Raw genomic sequence first — 21,414 nt, forward strand, 5'->3', positions numbered from 1 at the left:
CCCAAATCCCTCCAAACATTTTCTTGTCATGTACTTATCCAAATGTCTTTTAAATGTTGTAACCATACCCACATCCACCATTTCCTCTGGAAGGACATTCCACACACTAACCACTCTCTGTGTAAAAAAATTACTCATCATGTCCTTTTAAATCTTTCTCCTCTCACCTTAAAAATGTGCCCCTTAGTCTTGAAATTCCCCACACTAGGGAAAAGATATCTTCATTCACTTTATCTATACCCCTCATGATTTTATAACATCTATAAGGTAATTCCTCAATCTCCTACACTCCAGTGAAAAAGTCCCAGCCTACCCAGCCTCTCCTTATAACTCAAACCCTCCATTCCGGGCAACATTCTGGTAAATCTTTTCGGAACCCTCTCCAGCATAATAATGTCCTTCCTATAACAGGGATAATAAGTGATCCCACAACCAACAGATGAGGGAAAAGCTTTGCAGTCCTTCCAGATTCAGTGATGAGTGGTGAAGGCACATGAAACAGCTAACAGGAGGAGGAAATAACACAGCCGTGTGTTATTCTGGATTCTACAAGAAGCCCACTCTCAATGCTGGTGGCATCCAGCATGGCAGCGCAAAAGACAAGGCTGGAGTGAAAGCAACCACCTTCAGACAGAAGCATAGTTCATCTTGGCTTCCTCCTGAGGACTCCAACATCACTGATGCCAGACTTTAATCAAATTGATTCACTCCGTGCGTTTTCAAGAAATAGCTGGAATCAGTGGATATAGCAAAGCCACTGGACACTGACACAATCTGGGCAACAGTCCAGGACTAGCCCCTCTCCAGCAAAGTTGATCCAGTATAGCTACAGTACTGATGCTTACATGGCACAATTTAATATTGCCCTGAATGTCCTGTCAATAAAATGCATGACAATTCAACACAGTCAATATGAACCCATCTTTCTGCTCTCAATCATCAGCACAATGATGCCAGGTGTCATTGAGTATTCTACCAATCAGCACTCCCTCAGCAATAATCTGCTCATTTATACTCAGTTTGGTTTCCACCCTACCTCTACCTCAACTGTTAACCTCATTGCATTGTTGGCCCAAATATAGACAAAAGAAATGAATACCAGAAATAAATTGAAAGTGACTCCCCTTGACATCAAGGTAGAATTTGATAGAGTTTGGCATCAAGAAGCTCTTGCAAAATCGAAGTGAAAATAAATCATGGGAAAACCTTTCCACTGATTGCAGCCATACCTATTGGAAAAGAAAATGGTTGCAGTTGTTGGACACCATACATCTTAATCTCAGAACATTGGTGCAGGAGTTCCTTAGGGTAGTGTCATTGACCCATAACCTCCAGCTCCTCCATCAGTGACTTTGCTTGCATCATATGATTGGAAGTGGGAATGTTCACGGATGATTGCATTGAGTTCAGTACCATTCACTGGATACTGAAGCAATCCTTGCTTGTTCGCAACAAGATCTCAACAACATTCAGGCTTGGGCTGATAAATGGCAAGTAACGTTTGCATTACATAAGTGCCAGGCTACGACCATCCCCAACACGACAAAGTCTAATGATCTTCCCTTGACATTCAATGGATTACCATTAGCTAAAAACTGAATTGAGTCAACCATTTGTGAGTACTGTGATTACATGAGCAGGCCAGAGGCTGTGTATTCCATGGCAAACATGTCCTGGCTCCCAAAGTCTGTTGACCATTTACAAGGCATGAGTGAGGTGTAATGAAATTATCTCCTCTTGTCAGGAAATGTACTGCTCCTGCAACAGTAATGAAACTTCACACCATCTGAAGACAAAGCAGCCTGCTTGATCAGCACTCTATCTAATACCCTAAATATTCACTCCTTTCATTAACCACACATAGTGGCAGGAGTGTGTACAATCTACAAGATTCCCTTCAGCAACTCACCATGTTGCTATGCAAAATCGTAACCTCCACTATCTTGAAGAATTGGGGAATGTAGACAAGTGGGTAAACAACCATCTTAAACTTCCCTACAAGCCATTCGCCATCTTATTACTTGAAATTAAATCATTAGACCTGCATAGTTTCTGGGCGAAAATCGTGGAAGTCCATCCCAAACAGCACAGGTGGCTCACCACCACTTTCTCAGGTTAATTAGGGATGGGCTATATATACTGGCCTTGCCAGTGGTGATCAGTTACCACAAGTAAATAAAAGAAAGCAATATGAAGCAAGAATATTAGCCGGAGTTTGCATCCAAACCCAGAGTGTGCTAATGATCAGTGCAGGTGAGATCAGCTAATTCAGCATAGACCAAAAAAGACTAAAGCTGGAACTTCACTAAGGCTCATTGGTCTATGTGTATATTTACCCAGTGAGCAATGAGAAGAACATGGTAATTATTACAGTTTGTTTTCAGTTTGCAAAGTCAGTTAACATATCCTGATATTTTTATCCTGCTTGATATTTTCCGTTGAGGTTTCTTTTTGTCACATTTATAAACATCAAGACACCAACTACACATAAGGGATTGGTGTGTAGATTCATTCATTGTAAAAGTTCAGAAAATGGTAGCGATATTTTGCAGTTGGAGAACTTGTACATACTTCAAGTTAATAATTTCCTCAGTACAGACTGAAACTTAAGGGCAGAATCTTGAACCATCAGAGGTCTTACTTGCCAGTTGGAGAGCTATCTAGAGACCTTTGATGCCTACCCTGTGGCCCGCTGAATCAGACAAGTGGTGAGGCCACTGGCTGGTGTTCCCCTGCAATCAGATAACGGGCCATATGTCTTGCTCAGTGAGAGCTACCCACCAATCAGAGGCTAGTAGTTGTTGCATTCACCACCTACAAAGAGTCCATGGATGCTGGCAGAAGACAACAGGGCTTGAGATGCTATTACTCCCCCTAATAAAGTGTCCTTCCCACCTCCAAACTCACCACGTCTGGCAGAAGAAGATTTCATCCTATGTCTGAATCAGATGATACATTGCATCACTCCCTCTATTATGTATGCAGAATATATAACCAGGCCTAATTATGACAATATTTTCAAAATCACTCAATTCACTAATTACAGAATCAAATTAACAATAATCATTCTATCAACGAACTTCATTGAGGAAAAAATGGTGCTAAAATCCGAACCTTTATTTCTATTGAATAGACTCATTATAAATGAAGCATGAAATACTCTGAGCAAATACAGTGGAATCAAAATGTTTGAAATTTAGATTGCTAAGTACACTTTAACTAGTGATCACAAAATAACTGCCATTTTGTTGGTCACTTTGTTGAATCTTTCATGAATTTTTTTGCCCCAGTGATTTAGTTTGAACACTTTACCATCAGTGAGCAATATTTCTACAAATTACTATGATGTTGATGGATATAAACTAAGATTCAGATCCAAATCATCTAGTCAGCATTGATTCCTGGGTGCATTGACATTGCCCATGAAGCTTTCTGAGATCCAACCCACTTACGGTGTTTCAGCCATATCTTCTGAACCGAGCTGAAGGTTCAAAACATCAGCCTTTCTAAGGAAAGACCATCAGGTGCAAGAATACATAAATGAAGGGAAGACTCATCCACTTTCACAACAGTATCGATAGTATTGTGATAAGTTTTGAACTGGTCATATTTTAAGTAAGTGAGTAAGTCAGTGGGTGAGTGGGTAATCAGGAAAGTGTTATCAGGGACTTGGTCAGGTGGTTGGAAGATTATCAAAAGTTGAAGTAGTCAGCTGGTCCGTGATGGATAGTTGGGTTAGGGAGATGTGTGAGGCAGTTGGATCAGGTTGAGTATGGGGTAATTGGATGGTTGCAGGGAGTAATCAGGTGGTTAGAAGGGTAGATTGGGTTGTTAGGGGGAAGTTAACCAGTCAAAGAGGTTTAATAGGTGGATCAGGGTCTGCGTGGGTGGTCGGTGGACATTTGGATCTGGTTGGCAGGTCAGTTGAGTCTGATAGGTTAGGTAGTTGGGTGGTCAAAGGTGCAGTCAGGTCTTGAAGGGGATTTAAAACAAAAGCAGAAAGTGCAGGTGAAATTCAGCAGTTTTGGCAGTATCTGACGAAGGATCACTGGACTCAAAATGTTAACCCTATTTTTCTCACTACAGATGTTGCTAGACCTGCTGAGTTTCTTGAGCACTTTCTGCTTTTGTTTCAGATTTCCACCATCTACATTTCTTTCTTTTATCCTCAAAATGGGTGGTTAGGTCTGGTTGGGGCATGATCATGGTACAGTAGTAGGGTAGTTGGGGAGAGGTGGCTGGTTTGAATTGACTGGGTGGGGGTTGTTAGTGGGGCTTAATTAAGTTTCATTAGAAATTCATGTCTGTATATCATTTCCTGGGTAACTGTACGTTAGGGTTGGAGTCATTCATGGAGGGACCTGGGCAGGTGAAAATTTTGTACTTTCCATGCAATTTCCGCCTATATCTGTACAGCAGAGCATCTGCAGGTCATGACACACATCTCTCAAGATGTTTAAATTACATACTAAAGTAAAGAATGGCGTAATCCCTTTTTGCCTCTTTTGTATGTGTGGTATTTCTGAAATAGTAGAATACAGTGGTAGACTGTTATGGGAGCTGGAAAGAATTGCAGTGAGGTGATTCTACAGCAGTTTTGACTCTGTTGTCTGACTGATGGCTGGCCAGCTGCTCAGTCTGATGTGATACAATCTCCACACTTAATCTGTAAGGAAGCTCACAGTTTCCAGTGTATTTTTGTCTGCCTTCCAGAAAAGAAATCCCCTAGAGATAAATCTATGAAATGTAGGTTATCTCTTGAAAAAAATGTATTAGATTAATATTCAGTCATCATTTCTATCTACTAATTTTGCACAATTGCTTGCCTCTTTCTCAGGAAATGCATTAAAATATTTTAAAAAAGCCTCTTTCAAATGCTTTGTAATGTCAAGAAAATTTTCACTAATAGACAAATCATGTTTCATTTTCTTACAAATATGACCATTTTGTCATTTCACCATACACAAGAAAATGGATAGATGCAAAAGTAATTTTTGTGAAGAGTTATTCCAAGCATGAAGTAATTAGATGGGAATTAGGAATTGTAGAATTGACCCGGTAGAGTCACTTTACTTCAGCACTTTAACTTACATCTAGTGAGTCATCACCGCGCACCGGGGGGCTCACAAAATTTGTATGGTTCAATTACATTTTATCCTCATATAGTCTCCTAGCACTTGGATTCTGTGTGGGTTAAAGTTGATATCATTGCAATTATCTTTGTAAATCTTGTCTTTCAATTTTATGCTGCCAGTGGGAATCTCACCCATCAATCATGTACATTAGGAAATTGTGTATGTACTCTGGATGACTTTTCATCTATTTAAATGAACAATGGAAAATTTTGGTCAGTATACCTTCACCTTCCTTTATGGGTGAGGCTGTCCATTGGTGGTCTGAACGATGGAATTAATAATATTAAGGAAGAGCAAGTAGGATGGAGATGCACATTCAACCACATACATAATCAGGTAAATAGAAAATCTGTTTAAGATAGATAGTTCTGACTTCCTCCAGTATGAAGTCATATGTGGAAAATGCAATACAGATGAACTTTGCCCCACAGTGAAGCAGCTACTAAATTGAAAATGCAACTTAAGTACCTGTATCTGGAATCAATATAAAGCTGTATTTCTAAATAAACACACATACTTTTTAAGTTGGAAATATGTTAATGCTTTGATCATACTGTTTCTAACTGTAGCTAACTAACTGAACAAAAAGAATACATTTTGCAGTGCAATTATACTCGCCTTGCACATTGTTGTTGTTGTCGTTGGCTTTGGTCCTGATGAGGGTTTAGACTTTGTGTGGGTAGCTGGATTTTCATTTTTCCCAGTCTCTATCAAGAGTTTGTGGTGGAGGCAATGAGGAACTGAGGGTCAGAAATCTGCCATTGGAATGTTCATTCCAGACATTAAAAAAACCACTGAGTGGGTGTTTGAAAACAACTGCCAGAACAATTCTCAGGAATAAAACGCAGTCCCACATTACAGCACAATATTAAATGTACAAAAGGCCATGGCAAAAATTAAGACTGGTATGCACAGCGTTCTTGAAATCAAGTAGGGCATCTACAGGTTATCTACAAAAGCCCTGCTTTGTTCAATTTCTGTTCAGTCTTCAGACTAACAAATATTGTACATCTGACATCAAGAACCAAAGAAATGTCATTTCTTTCATTCCTATCTGATTTAATTTACTGCCTAATTAACATCTCATACAGTCAAAAGCATGTGAATCTATTGCATGTAAGATAAGCTCCACTCCATGAATAGGAAAGAATCTCATGTATATTTAGAGGATAGAAGATAGTTAAGGAAAAACTTTATATAGAAAGAAAAAAATAAGAAAGATTGTAGGTGCTGGGAATTGTAAATAAAACACGTAATGTTGGAAATATACAAAAGATTTCTTGCCATTTGTAATAGGAAGGAAAATTAATAGTTTAGTTATGATTCTTCATCAATTGTTTTTTTATTCCATTTGAAAACTTAATTTGTCTTCTGATTGGATTAGCTCTGTGTGTCCTTATCTATGTCAGTTTCCTTTGTTTTCAGTCATTTTGGTTAGGTCTCCAGTTCTTACTTTTAGTTCACATCAGTAAACAAAGCATGTTGTATAAAGAAATGATTGGGGTGCTGTGGTGAACCAACATGTTGCAGCTCCAAAATAGTCTGCCATAGGTGGCAGGATTTATACTTATACTCAGTATTCAGTACATAATAATCAATATCTATTAGAACCTCTAACATAATGAAATGTGCTTCACAGGTATCTCACATTGCTTCCTTATCAATAATGTTCCCTGCAGGGTCACTTGTATTCCTATCTCTGAGCCAGGAGGCCTAGGTTCAAGTTCCACCTGCTCCAAAACTCTATAATCATATCTCTGAACAGATTGATCAGAAAATATCTAATGCTCCCTCCAGAAGCCTGTTATGGAGCAGTGGTAGTGTGCCTTTGAACCATGGGATCTGCATTCAAGTCTCACATGCTCCTGAAGTGTGTAATGACATCTTGAAACAGGCTTTTTAAGAAAATAATATATAATGTTCACTCCATTATAAGGTTTGAATTGGGAATGATCATTGATTATTGCATAACGTTCAGTTCCATTTATGACTGTTCAGTTACTGAAGCAGTCCATGTCCCTGTGCAGCAAGATAAGGCAGCCATCTTGATTGGCCATTCATCACCATCAACAGTCACTGGCTCATGAACCACCAAGCCTCCTTCAACAGCACCCTCTAAACCTGCAACCATGACTACTTAGAAGGAGGAGAACAGATGGGAACTCTCTAACAGTGAGATGTTGCTTTTGGCCACCTATATTTGCTAGTATGTTTTATGCTTAGGAGTTTGTTTGATGTCTAAAGTTTTCTGACCTTTTTATTGTTCTTCCTGTTTTTCTTTTTGGACTTTAGAATATAGAACATAGAACAGTACAGCACAGTACAGGCCCTTCGGCCCATGATGTTGTGCCGACCTATTATCCTACTAAGATCAAACTACCCTGCATACACTACATTCCTCCATGTGCCTATCCAAGAGTCGCTTAAAAGTCTCTAAAGTATCTGACTTCACTACCACTGCCGGCAGCGCATTCCACACACCCACCACTATCTGTGTAAAGAACCTACCTCTGACATCTCCCCTATACCTTCCTCCAATCACCTTAAAATTATGCCCCCTCATAATAGTCATTTCTGCCCCCTGACTATCCACTCTATCGATGCCTCTCATCATCTCGTACTCCTCTATCAAGTCACCTCTCATCCTTCCTTAGTAGAATCCTAAACTGGGATCCTGAAAATATGCTGTCTAGTGGCTAGGTGCAAGTGCTTACTTATTTTGTCAGTGGTGAAGACCTCTAAATGAGTTGGCATATTGTCTAAAGACTCAGAGAAAGCAATTTGTGTTAAGCATTGATTCACTCCATTTGTTAAAGATAAAACGCTGATGACATTGAATACTTAAAAGGCTATTGGCTCTAATAACGTTTTGGCAATAATACTGAAGACCTGCGCCTGAAAACTAGCCGTATCCCCAGCCAGCCTGTTTCAGCACAACTATAATACTGGTGTCTGCCTTGCAAAATGGAAAAATTGCCCAGGTATGTCCTGTCAAAAAAAAACACAGGACACAGCCAATCCAATTTACTCTCAGTCATCAGCAAGAACATGGAATGTTTCACTGACAGCGTTATCCAAATGACACTTACTCAGTAATAGCCTGCTCACTAATGCTTATATTCCACCTGAGCCACTCAGCTCCTGACCTCATTACACAAACATAGTCCAATCATAGACAGAAAAAAACTGAACGCAAAATGTGAGGTGAGAGTGACATCAAGGTTTCATTTGATCAAGTATGGCATCAAGAAGCCTTGCAAAACTGAAAGCCAATCGGTATCAGGGGAAAACTCTCTACTAGTTGAAGACATTAGTAGAACAAAGGAAGATGGCTGTTGTTATTGGGTATCACTGTAAGGGTTTATCATGATAATTAATGCCCTAGGCCCAGCCATCTTCAGCTGCTTCATCTTCCCTTCATTATAAGGTAAGAAGTGGGGCTGTTCATTGATGATTGTACAATATTCAGCTTTATTCATGATTCTTCATGCACTGAAGCAGTCCATGATAATATATAACAAGATCTGGACAATATAGGCTTGGGCCGAAAGGTAGCAAGTAACATTAATGCCAGACAATGCTAGGCAATGGCCATCCTCAACGACAGAAAATATAACAATCTCACCTTAATATTCATTGACATTACCATCACTGAATCTCCCACTAGCCTAATCCTGGGCGGGCTTCCATATGCCAGAAACTGTATTGGACTAGCCACATAAATAGTGTGCTGCAAGTTCAGGTCAGAGGCTGGGGTTTCAGCAGTGTATAACTCACTTCCTGACTGCCAAAAGCTCTATCCACCATCTATAAGGCACCTACAAGTTTCCTCCAAGGCACACACAATCCTGACTTGGAATTATATTGCCATTCTTTCACTGTTTCTGGATCCTGGAACTCCCTCCCTAAACATGGGTTGACTCAATACCCCAGGACTGCAGCAGTTCAAGAAGGCCATGTAATCTCACAGGAAATTAAGAACGGTCATTGTCTGCATCTCATGAATTAACAAATAATATATAACATAATAAGATTTAAGAGCTAATGCATTTATTATTATGTGTCAAAGGTAACTTTTTGGGTTCAGGGCTATCTGTGATTTCTACAAGTGGATCCTTGTAGTGCCAAAATGCTCAATGTGTACTTTCAGGGTGTAATCGTAATACTCATTTGAGATTTGGACCAGATATTCATGGCCTTCACATATGCCATTATGTGATGTTACAATCTTTTGAAAGTGAAATGAAAAATCTGTCAGAGCCATAAATGAATCATTCTGTTGATCTATTTTACAACAAATGAACATGCAGAGCAACAGGTATGATCAGTTAGTTCAATCATTACAATATGTACTAAGGCAAAAACAATTGGTGGAGTTTGATCGCGATGGAGGAAAGTGAATTTAGCGGTAATGACTTGGTGTTTACAATTACATGATTACTATTAAAATTTAAAGAATGTGCATGAATGACATATATGATCATGTGGCAAAGGGCACTTTTCAGTGTTGGAACCTGCTGTCAGCTGACTGTGCAATAAGTACCAGTAGGCTATAACAGATCCTACAGGACAAACAGGGACACTCTTCATCATGGAAACAACTTTCCTGCCAAACTCCACTGGCATTATCCTAAGACTTATTGAGAGCACAAAGGTGGCTTGGCTGTTTTTCACATTTAAATTCCATTTGTAACAATTTTACAGGGACCTATTCCCTGCAGGAATAAAAGAAACATGCCCAGGCATTGCATCTTTTTGAGTTTAACAAAAGCATGTGGACAAAAGTTCCCTTGTGCATTCTTCACAGTAACATCCTGACTCCAAGCAACATCCTTTCCTCATGCAACATAAATTGTAGCTGCCTTTAAATTTTGGCATTCTTGCACCTGTCAGGATGAGTGCAAAATGAAATGCTTTGAAAGCATGCTTTTTGTTTAGCAATAACCGATATGTAGCAGGTGAACTCAAAAGTCCTGGAAGCTCTCAGCCAGTCTAACACCCTGAAATAGACACGCGATTTGGGCACCACCCTTTAGGACATGCATTTGTTTTCATTGTCTGTCAACCAAACAGCCTAGGTTAAAGCTGCCTATTCTGAGGATTTACAGTCCCAAGCCAGGTGCTCGAGATCAAGAGCTGCTTAAGGATGCCTTGTATATTATTTGCAGTCAGCAGCCTTCTCTCAGCCATGCTATGAGCACTGAGACAATACCATGGACCACCAGGACAAGCAATGACACACAAAAAACTCATAATAAGGGCAAACAGACAATTAATATTTAAGGATCAAACATATTATTGGAAGCACTACTGGATAAAATTGTTACTGCGTGTCTGGAGGTGTGTTTTATTTTAGGATTTTGTTCAAGAGTGTGCCCTGATGTTCTATTACAAAGAGATGGGAAAATTTGGAACAACAGTAATCTGGCAATTTTGTATAGAGGAACAGAAATCTGATGAAATGCTTACAGACCACCTATCTGCTAGATGATGTCAGCTATCTCCTCCCATTCTCCACCTCTCAAGTAGTCTCGAAAAATCTGGTGCTGAAGGCTACATTCTCATGATTACCATGTATTGAGTGATGTAGCAGTTGACCACAAATTGTGAAACATCCTGCAAGGTGTATAGAGAGTTCTCCTGAGTGTTTTGGCATTGGAACAATTGTTTTGCACGCTGTGTCTATTCTGCAACGTTTCTAGCTGCAACATGACTCTCATTATAGGAGCACTGGCCTCATGTGGTCAGATGGTGGCAGGGTATAATGAATCAGCAGGAGCAGGACTCTTGCCATTTTCTTTGTCTTTTGTTTGTTTAACACAACGTTAGTACGAACAAAGCACAACTTTGTGGTCTCTGTGTACTGCAGAATATTCCAGAATCACTTTCTGTCAAAGGTTTTTTAACTACACAAATAACATTTTACAAATCAAAAGAAAGGGAGGGAATCTAAATAGTGTTGGTTGCACAGAATGGGATAATCAGACAGCTTGGTCAGCCTGTTTAACTCTGCAATCTCCTAGAGGCAAATGACACAATAGATCCACCAATGTACTGACAGTAAATGATGCCAGCAAATCCTCAGCTGGGAATTTGTGTAGAACAGAAGAAGAGGAATTGCTCTGATAGCATTGAAAATAACTAGGAAAAATGGAGACAAGCATTGATGTTCGGACTGTAATGTAGATAAACGCTGCAGGTTACAATTCTGCAGGAAAGCACGCTGCTCAGCATTCACATTATGAAATCAGAGGTGACACTGTCCATTTACTGGCAGCTGTTCATCACAAAAAGCTGTAGATCGTGAGAGCTGATTTGTCTTTTTCCTCTCGGTCTTGTATTTTGTTATTAGTTACTTAGAGAAAGTTTTCTTCAGTAACTTTGGTGAGTACTTATTAACAAAGAAAGTAAAAGCTGTTAATTGGGAAATATATTTCAACCGTGAAAAAATACATACATTTCTAAGTAATTGTGACTGACATCAGCTGTTCGGTAATGCAACAGGGATGATTCAAACCATCAAACAAAGCTATTTGTAAAAAGCACAAACATGCAAGATAACTTGATTTATGAAGAAATTAAATGAAAATATTTCATGGTCATGGATAATACTTACTTGAAGGGAAAATTAAGCTATGTTTGCTTGCAATTCAGTAGTGGCTGAAATAAAATATCACATGAACATCCTTTCTTTCAGTACTTGGTCAACTAATTTCAAGCAGCAGTGATTCAGCAAATTTTCATCAATGCCTAAAACAGTGAATGACTCTGCTTCGGGCGCACCTTCAAGTTGTGGCCAGTGATCCAGATGTCCTTTTTTAGGAAGCAGCAAATGTGATATAGCACTCAAAAGAAACTTAATTGAAGCACAGCACAGTGGTTCAGTGGTTAGCACTGCTGCCTCACAGCACTAGGGACCTGGGTTCAATTCCACCCTCAGGTGACTGTCTGTGTAGAGTTTGCATATTTTCCCTGTGTCTGCATGGGTTTCCTCTGGGTTCTCCAGTTTCCTCCCACAGTCCAAAGATGTGCATGCTAGGTGGATTGGCCATGCTAAATTGCCTGTAGTGGGGTGGGTCTGGGTGGGATGCTTTGTGGTTTGGTGTGGACTTGTTGGGCCATTGGGCCAAAGGGCCTGTTTTCACACTGTAGGAATTCTGTGAAACATATTTGTTCTTTTTGTGTAATTTGAAAACTGTAGCCAAAAGAAAGAAAAATCTTGGGCTTGATATTGTAATATGGGTAAGATAGAGAAGATGATGGTGCAGTGGTAATGTCACTGAAATAGTAATCAAAAGCCCAGGCTACTGTTCAAATCATACCTTGGCAGCTGGAGTTACATTCAATTATTTTAAAAATCTAGAATTGAAAGCTAGCCTCAATAATTTTGACCTTGAAACTATCACCTCGTTGAGGTTCATTAATGTTCTTTAGAGGGGGCAATCTGTCATCTTCACACACCCTGATGTACATGTGGTTTCAGACACACATCAATATGTTTAACTCTTAAGTACCTCTGATCTCGCCCAGCAAACCACACAGTTCTATTGAAATTCAAAATGAGCAGTAGTCCTGTGAAGCAAAAAAAGTGTCATAGCCAATTTGTACACAGCCATTTCTCACAAGTAGCAACTACATAATTTGATTTTAGTAACATTGATTGAGTAATAATTGAAGCCAAGATGCAAGCATAACTTCCCAGTTCTTCAGAGTGGCCATTGGCCTTCTTAACGTCCATCTGAGAGGGCAGACAGGGCCTCATTTTAAGATTTGAAAGATAACCTATCTAGGCGTGTAGCATTTGCATTGCACTGGATTGTCAACCTAAACTTCACATTCAAATCTCTGAACTGCAGTGCAGGGAGCATATGTCTGAGTTGCAGAACTAATCAACACACTGACTCCACTAACTCAAAATGGCATTGCTGGTTAAACTAGAGGTTCCCCAAAGGCCTTTGGAAAATAATGATTGGAAGTCATGTTTTGGTCATATTTTTGCTAAGACAATTAATTATTCCAAAAAATCAAGAAAATATCTTGTAGAACAGTGTAAAATTAATATTGAATATTGAATAGTCATTCTTCTTATGTTTAACAATATTTCCAATAGAGTATCCACAAATGCTTAGTAATAAGCCTTGAACATGGATTTTTTTAAAAATTCTTACATGGAATATGGATGTTGTTGGGTACTGTCCATCCTTAACTGTCTTTGAGAAGGTAATGGTAAGCTGCCTTCCTGAATTGCTGCAGTCCTTGGAGTGCAGGAAAACCCACAGAGCTGTTAGGAAGGAAGCTCAAAGATTTTTGATTCAGCAATAATGAAACAATGGTAATATAGTTTCAAATTTCGATGATATATGAACTGGAAGAGAAATTGCAGCTGGTAGTGTTTCATGTATCTACTGCTCTTGTCCTTCCAGGAGGTTGACATCACAGGTTTACAAGGTGTTGTAAAAGAATATTGGGTTAGTTGCATCTTGTAGATTGTACACACTGCTGCCATTATGAGTCATTGGTGAATGGAGTGAGTCTTCAAGGTGGTTAAAGGGGTGCCAGTCCAACAGGCTGCTTTGACCTGGATGGCGTCGAGCTTACTGAGTGTAGTTAGAGCTGCAGACAGCCTAACAAATGAAGTGTGTTTCACCCTACTCCTGACTTGTGCATTGTAGATGGTGGTCAGGTTTTGGGAAGTCAGTAGGTGAGTTATTCACCTCAGAATTCCAAAACCATTGTAGCCACAGTAAGTATATGGCTGATCAATTCAGATTCTGGTCAATGGTAACCCCAAGATGCTGATTGTGAGGGATTTAGCAATGGCAATTTCATTGTATGTCAAGGATAAATATCATAAATTATAATGGGACAGTAGAACACACATAAAAAATATGGGCTGAAGCAGGACACTCAATAGTTCAAGCCAGTAAGAAAGATCATAGCTTATCTTCTATACCAACTCTACCTTCCTGTACTATATCCATATCTCTTGATTCACTTACCCTTAGATAGATTTCTGGATGCTAAGTTCCCAAAGCAAAAATGGACACTGTGATATCACACAACGCATAGCCATTTGACAGCAGTTAAAGATACATTACTTTTTTAAATTATCGGATTTATGTTGTTTCTCTTCCCGGTTGATTTATGACATTCCTTATAGTAATTCATTTTAGCACTCAGATTTCTCCAGCAAAAGTTGAGGATGAAAATGTTGTATCTTTTTTCAATTTGCTGATGATTGTTTAGCATCATATAACAGTGATGTAATTCTAACTTATACCCTTCTCTAAAGGCCATCATTTATCCTCAAAGATGTTTTCAAGTGTTGATTTTAGAATTTGCTTTTTAACACCTCACTACTGACAGTGGGAGGTGTTCCGAATTAACTTTTACCTCAATGAGAGCTGTACATCGATTGCATTGCCATTCACAAAATGTTGTGCTCTACCTTATGTTGATGTTGCCTATAAATGTAGCCAAAACGTATTTGGTCTCTGTATTGAGTATGGCAGTGTTTGCTGACACCCTCAACTGTGGGGAACCAATGCATGTGCACTCATTCAGGATGCACATGCGCACGGTTCAAAACACATTTGTCATCACAAAATTTACATATAATATCACACATAAATGTAGTACTGCACTTGGGCACGGAAGTGTGAATTTTGAAATAGGGTCCAACAGTGGGAAGAAAGGTAGAGGGCAACAAGGAGGATCCCCAGGATCGCTCTGCATGGCCATCTCTCCTTCTATCTCCCTTCTTCCATGATCCCACAGATTCTCTTCCCCAACCCCTTCCAGTTCTCTCCTGTGTCCTGATCCCACCCCATGTCCTGATGTCCTTCTTCACTGGGCACTATTTGTACGTACACATGCAATTTAAAGCCATGCATGCTCTGAAGTCAGCAAACACAACCTTTGAGTATGCTGAGTGACTCCTGGTCAGCTCAGTTGGCTGGGTTGTACTGCAGAGTGATGCCAACAGTGCAGGTTCAACCTCTTCGCTGGCTGAAGTTATCATGAAGGTCCCATCATCTCAACCTTTCCCCTTAGCTAGGTGCAGTAACCCTCAGGTTAAACCACCACCAGTTGTCTCACCCTAATGAGAGAGCAGCCCTATGATCCTCTGGGAACTATGGTGACTTTACTTACTTTACTCAATCACTGAGCACCTCTCAGAGGTAAATAACTACACAAAGACACACAATCCTTTGTGTAAAGAGATTTCTTCTCATCTCAGGCCTAATTGGCTGCTCCCGCCCCCCAGTTGAGAGATTAAGACACCTGGCTCTAGACTCCCCAGTCAGGGTGTTTCAGTGTACAGCATAGCAGTGTGTGCCACACAAGTACTTTAATGAAGAGAAGCTTAAGATGTTTGCCAAAATAATGTATACATCATTGCAGAGGTCACATGACTGTGGCAGCCTGGAACAGATATTTGTATATGATTGCATTTCAATCCAAATATCCTTCTTAGATAAAAAAGAAAAATGTAGGCGCTATCATGTACATTTCTAGTTACCCAAGTTACCAACTATACAACTATTTTCATGCCTTAGCAGTTTGTTACCTTCATCAGTCTCTGCGTATACATTGCACACATAATCCTTAAAACGTGTTGACTGTAGGCTACTCTTCCCAGTCTGCCTCACTGAGGTGCTAAACTCTCACAGATGTCCACCTAGTTGCCTTAATTTCTTTTAGTACAATCCATTCATCCAAGAGATCAGTCTATTGAACCACCATTGCACTCCCTCTAAGGCAAATGTATTCTTCCTTTAGGCAAGGAAATCCAACTGCATTCAAGTCTCCCAGACATGATCTCACCCCAAGACCCTATTTGGGTTTCTTGACTGTTTTATATCAATCTTCTTTGTAGACAAATAGGCAAGGATCGGTGTTGGGTCCACTGCTTTTTGTCATTTATATAAATGATTTGGATGCGAATATAGGAGATACGTTTAGTAAGTGTGCAGATGATACCAAAATTGGTGGTGGAGTGGACAGTGAAGGAGGTTACCTCAGAGTACAACAGGACCTTGATCAGATGGGCTGATTGGGCTGAGGAGTGGCAGGTGGAGATTATTCTCGATAAATGTGAGGTGCTACATTTTGGTAAGGCAAATCAGGACAGAACTTATACACTTAATGGTAAGGTCCTGGGGAGTGTTGCCAAGCAAAGGGACCTTGGAGTGCAGGTTCGTACTTCCTTGCAAGTGGAGTCACAGGTAAACAGGATAGTGAAGAAGGCGTTCAGTATGCTTGCCTTTATGGGTCAGTGCACTGAGTATGGGAATTGGGACGTCATGCTGCAGCTGTACAGGACATTGGTTAGGCCACTTTTGGAATACTGCATTCAATTCTGGTCACCCTGGTATAGGAAAGATGTTGTGAAACTTGAAAGGGTTCAGAAGTGATTTACAAGGATGTTGCTGGAGTTGGAGGGTTTAAGCTTAGGTTAAAGGGAGAGGCTAAATAGATTGGGGCTATTTTCCCTGGAGCGTCAGAGACTGAGGAGGGACCTTGAGGGGCATGGATAGGGTGAATAGTCAAGGTCTTTTCCCCAGGGTAGGGGAGTCCAAAACTGGAGAGCATAGGTTTAATGTGAAAGGGGCAAGATTTAAAGGGACCTAAGGGACAACTTTTTCATGCCGAGGCAGGTGAATGTATGGAATAAACTGCCAGAGGACGTGGTGGAGGTTGGTACAATTACAACATTTAAAAGACATCTGGATGGGTATATGAATAGGCCAAATGCTGGCAAATGGGACTAGATTAATTTGGGATATCTAGTCAGCATGGACAAATGGACTGAAGGGTCTGTTTCTGTGCTGTATATCTCTATGATGCTATGACTCTGAATTAAGTATAGCATTTGCTTCCCCAACTATTTGCTGTATATGCATTTTAACATTCTGTGATTCATGTGCAATGATGCCCATATCCCTTTATATTATATTATCCCTTACCATTTCAAAATACTCGGCCTTTCTATTCTGTCTACAAAAGCACTAATTTCACCCTTCACCACATTATATTCCACCAGCCATGTTTTTGCCCACTTACTTGGCCTATCTATATCTTTCTGTAATCTCCTTACATTGCTCTCACATCTTACATGAAAATGGCCTGTTTATTCCAATCCTCTGTCTTCAGTCCCCTAATACATTTCCCACAATCCCATGAATCCTAGTTGTATGTAATAATCACCTTTGTGGCGTGTTATTGAATGTTTTTTTAAAAAATTCGAAAACTACTACATCCATTTAGGATAAGTTTTACTACTTGTTCACCCTGCTTGTTACAGCCTCAAAAAGCTCAAACAGATTTGTCAACCATGATTTCCTTTTTGTAAATTTGCATTGACTCTGCCTAATTGTATTATGACTTTCTAAATGTTCTGTTATTGTGCCCCTAATAATTAGGTTTTAGCATTTTTTCCATTGCACTGTTAGGCTAACTGGACAGTATTTCCCTACTTTCCCTCTCATTTCTTCAATAGAGGAATTGTACTTGTTGCATTCCAATCTACAGGGACTAGAGAATCTAGGAAGGTCTGCAAACACAAAACCAACACAACTCTGTTGTCACCTCATTTAGAAATGCCAAAGTAGGCCTCATGTTCCAGTGGACTCATTGATTTTAAGTCAGTAGAAGCTGATACTAGATCCACTTGTCTTTATTAAATGTTTTTGTCTGATATTTTACTTATTACACTTTGACATGCTAAATATTGTAGATTAATGCCATAATGCTGTCCATTTATAAAATCTCCTCATCTATCAGTCTTAACCAACCTTAAAACGATGACATTTTTCCGCTAGTAACTTCTCCAGATGAGGCACACATGCTTTAGAAAGTGCACTTTATTTGACCTCGTACATATCCTAACCATACCTCTCTCAACATTGATGTCTCACCTCGTTAACTTCAAACCGTTTCATCTTGTTGAAATAGTTTATTTGCTTTTATTAACGCCCAGACCCTCTTGAAATGGATCTGTATAGTTAACTATGTCTATGAACACTGAAGTGCCACTCACAATCTTTCCAATGTTTTCGTAATATGGTCCAAAAATTTTAATTTTCACTTTTCAGTAATATTTACTCCCAAATGTTGTTTCTGTCATTTTGTATATTATTGTTCATTTATAGATTAGGTAGAATAAATTGGATAGGTCCACCACCTTCATGAAGGGCGGGGATATCATGACACACAATTATCATTTGCTTATTCAATAAAAAATGCAGGCAGTGTAGCACTTTAATGCTGTCTGCTCATTGCTGTTCCTCCCAGCAGTCGGTCCTAACTGTAATCTAGCACAATCAGCAAAAGTCCCAAAATTGACCTTGCTGCTTAAGGCTAGCCGCAAACCAGGAGGCCTGGGTTCAAGTCCCACCTGCTCCAGAGGTGTGTAATAACATCTCTGAACAGGTCAATTAAAAAAATATACTAAAGCTAGCCTGCACCTCTTAAACAGCATCTGCTTTGTAGCTGTAGCAGGTGCTGGAAGTCCTTTGAGTCATAGAATCATAGAATCATACAGCATGGAAACAGACCCTTCGGTCCAATTAGTCCACGCCAACCATGTTCCCAAACTAAACTTGTTCCACCTGCCTGCGCTTGGCCCATATCCGTCCAAACCTTTCCTATTCATGAACTTATCCAAATGTCTTTTAAATGTTGTAAATGTACCTGCATCCACCACTTTCTCTGGCAGTTCATTTCACACAAGAACCACTCTCTCTGTAAAAAAGTTGCTGCTCGTGTCCTGTTTAAATTTTCCTCCTCTGATCTTAAAAATATGCCCCCTAGTTTTGAACACCCCCGCCCGAGGGAAGAGACCCTTGTCATTCATCTTATATATGCCCCTCATCATTTTATAAACCGCAATAAGGTCATCCCTCAACCTCCTACACTCCAGTGAAAAAAGTCCCAGCCTTTCCATTCTATTTTTATAACTCAAACCTTACATTCCTGGCAACACCCTGGTAAATCTTTTCTAAACCCTCTCTAGTTTAATTATACCCTTTCTATAATAGAGCAACCAGAACAGCACAGAGTAACTTCAGAAGAGGCCTCACCGATGTCCTTTAAACCTCAACATGAACTGAATGTAGCCTGGGAAAGTGAAATGAGTAGCTGGCCATGGGACAGCGCAGACAGCCAGGTTTTCCAAAGCTGCAGGAGGTATATTGATGCAGCATGTGAAAAGGTGAAGAAATGTACAGAGGCTGACAGGTCCTCCAAATACATACTCTAGGAGCAGAAATCTGTGCAGCTCAGTAGGAGGAGGGTGCCAGCCATTCCCACCAAGAATCTGGATGCCATATCACAAGAAAAAGGTTATCTCAGCGTACAATGCAACCTCGATCAGATGGGCCAATGGGCTGAGGAGTGGCAGTTGGAGTTTAATTTAGATAAATGTGAGGTATTCCATTTTGGTATGGCAAATCAGGTTAGGACTTATACACTTAATGGTAGGGACATGGGGAATGTTGCCGAACAAAGAGCCCTTGGGGTGCAGGCTCATAGTTACTTGAAAGTGGAGTCACAGGTAGACAGGGTAGTGAAGAAGGTACCTTCCACCCCAACCTCAAGTTTACCTGGACCATCTCTAACACCTCTCTCCCCTTCCTGGACCTCTCTGTCTCCATATCGGGCAACCACCTAGAAACCGATATTCATTTCAAGCCCACCGACTCCCACAGTTACCTAGAATACTCCTCCTCCCACCCACCTTCCTGCAAAAATGCTATCCCCTATTCCCAATTCCTTCGCCTCCGCCGCATCTGCTCCCAGGATGAGGCATTCCATTCCCGTACATCTCAGTTGTCCTCGTTTTTCAAGGACCGTAACATCCCCCCCTCAGTGGTCGAGAACACCCTCAACCGTGTCTCCCACATCTCCCGCAACTCATCCCTCACACCCCGTCCACGCAATAAGAACCAAAAAAGAATCCCCCTCGTCCTCACGTACCACCCCACCAACCTCCAGATCCAACGCATCATCCTCCGACACTTCCACCATCTGCAATCCGACCCCACCACCAAAGACATCTTTCCCTCCCCACCCTTATCTGCTTTCCAGAGGGACCACTCTCTCCGTGACTCCCTTGTCCGCTCCACACTCCCCTCCAGCTCCACCACACCCGGCACTTTTCCCTGCAACCGCAGGAAGAGCTACACCTGGCCCCATACCTCCTCCCTCACCCCCATCCCAGGCCCTAAGAAGACTTTCCACATCAAGCAGATGTTCACCTGCACATCTGCCAATGTGGTATACTTCATTCGCTGCACCCGGCGTGGCTTCCTCTACATTGGGGAAACTAAGCGGAGGCTCGGGGACCACTTTGCAGAACACCTACGCTCGGTTCACAATAAACAACTGCACCTCCCATTCTCGAACCATTTCAACTCCCCCTCCCATTCCTCAGACAACATGTCCATCCTGGGCCTCCTGCAGTGCCACAACGATGCCACCCGAAGGTTGCAGGAACAGCAACTCGTATTCCGCTTGGGAACCCTGCAGCCCAATGGTATCAATGTGGATTTCACCAGTTTCAAAATCTCCCCTCCCCCTACCGCATCCCAAAACCAGTCCAGCTCGTCCCTGCCTCCCTAACCTGTTCTTCCTCCCACCTATCCCCTCCTCCCACCTCAAGCCGCACCTCCATCTCCTACCAACTAACCTCATCCCGCCCCCTTGACCTGTCCGTCCTCCCTGGACTGACCTATCCCCTCCCTAACTCCCCACCTACACTCCCCTTTACTGGCCCCATCCCCGCCTCTTCGACCTGTTTGTTTCCTCTCCACCTATCCTCTCCTCTATCCATCTTCTATCCGCCTCCCACTCTCTCCCTATTTATTTCAGAACCCCCTTCCCCTCCCCCTTTTCTGATGAAGGGTCTAGGCCCGAAACGTCAGCCTTCCTGCTCCTCTGATGCTGTTTGGCCTGCTGTGTTCATCCAGCTCTACACCTTGTTATCTCAGATTCTCCAGCATCTGCAGTTTCTACTATCTCTGAAAGTGTTTGAAGAGAATGTGTTTGTATAGAATGGTGCGAGCATCAGATTTTTCCATGATTCCCCTTGTAGGTAGTACTCGCTATCTAGGATAGGACTTCCCAAAGTGGGATTTGATTCCCAAGCAGGGTCTAAGCTGATGTTTTGGGGCATAAGCTCTGAGGCAGGAATGACTTTCCCTCCATGATTCACTCTCTAGCACTTCACTGCCCACTCCCTGCTGTCATAGATTTTCTCGCCCACCTCTCGGATTTA

General features: G+C 41.0%; 1 protein-coding gene across 1 annotated transcript in view; it reads left to right on the forward strand.

Moving 5' to 3' along the window:
* Positions 1–21,414, forward strand: part of stard13b (StAR-related lipid transfer (START) domain containing 13b) — a 450,686-nt gene that overhangs the window by 185,558 nt on the left and 243,714 nt on the right. The window lies entirely within an intron of this gene.

Source organism: Rhincodon typus, chromosome 6 (assembly GCF_021869965.1).
Source record: "Rhincodon typus isolate 14 chromosome 6, sRhiTyp1.1, whole genome shotgun sequence".
In the NCBI taxonomy this organism is placed as follows: domain Eukaryota; kingdom Metazoa; phylum Chordata; class Chondrichthyes; order Orectolobiformes; family Rhincodontidae; genus Rhincodon; species Rhincodon typus.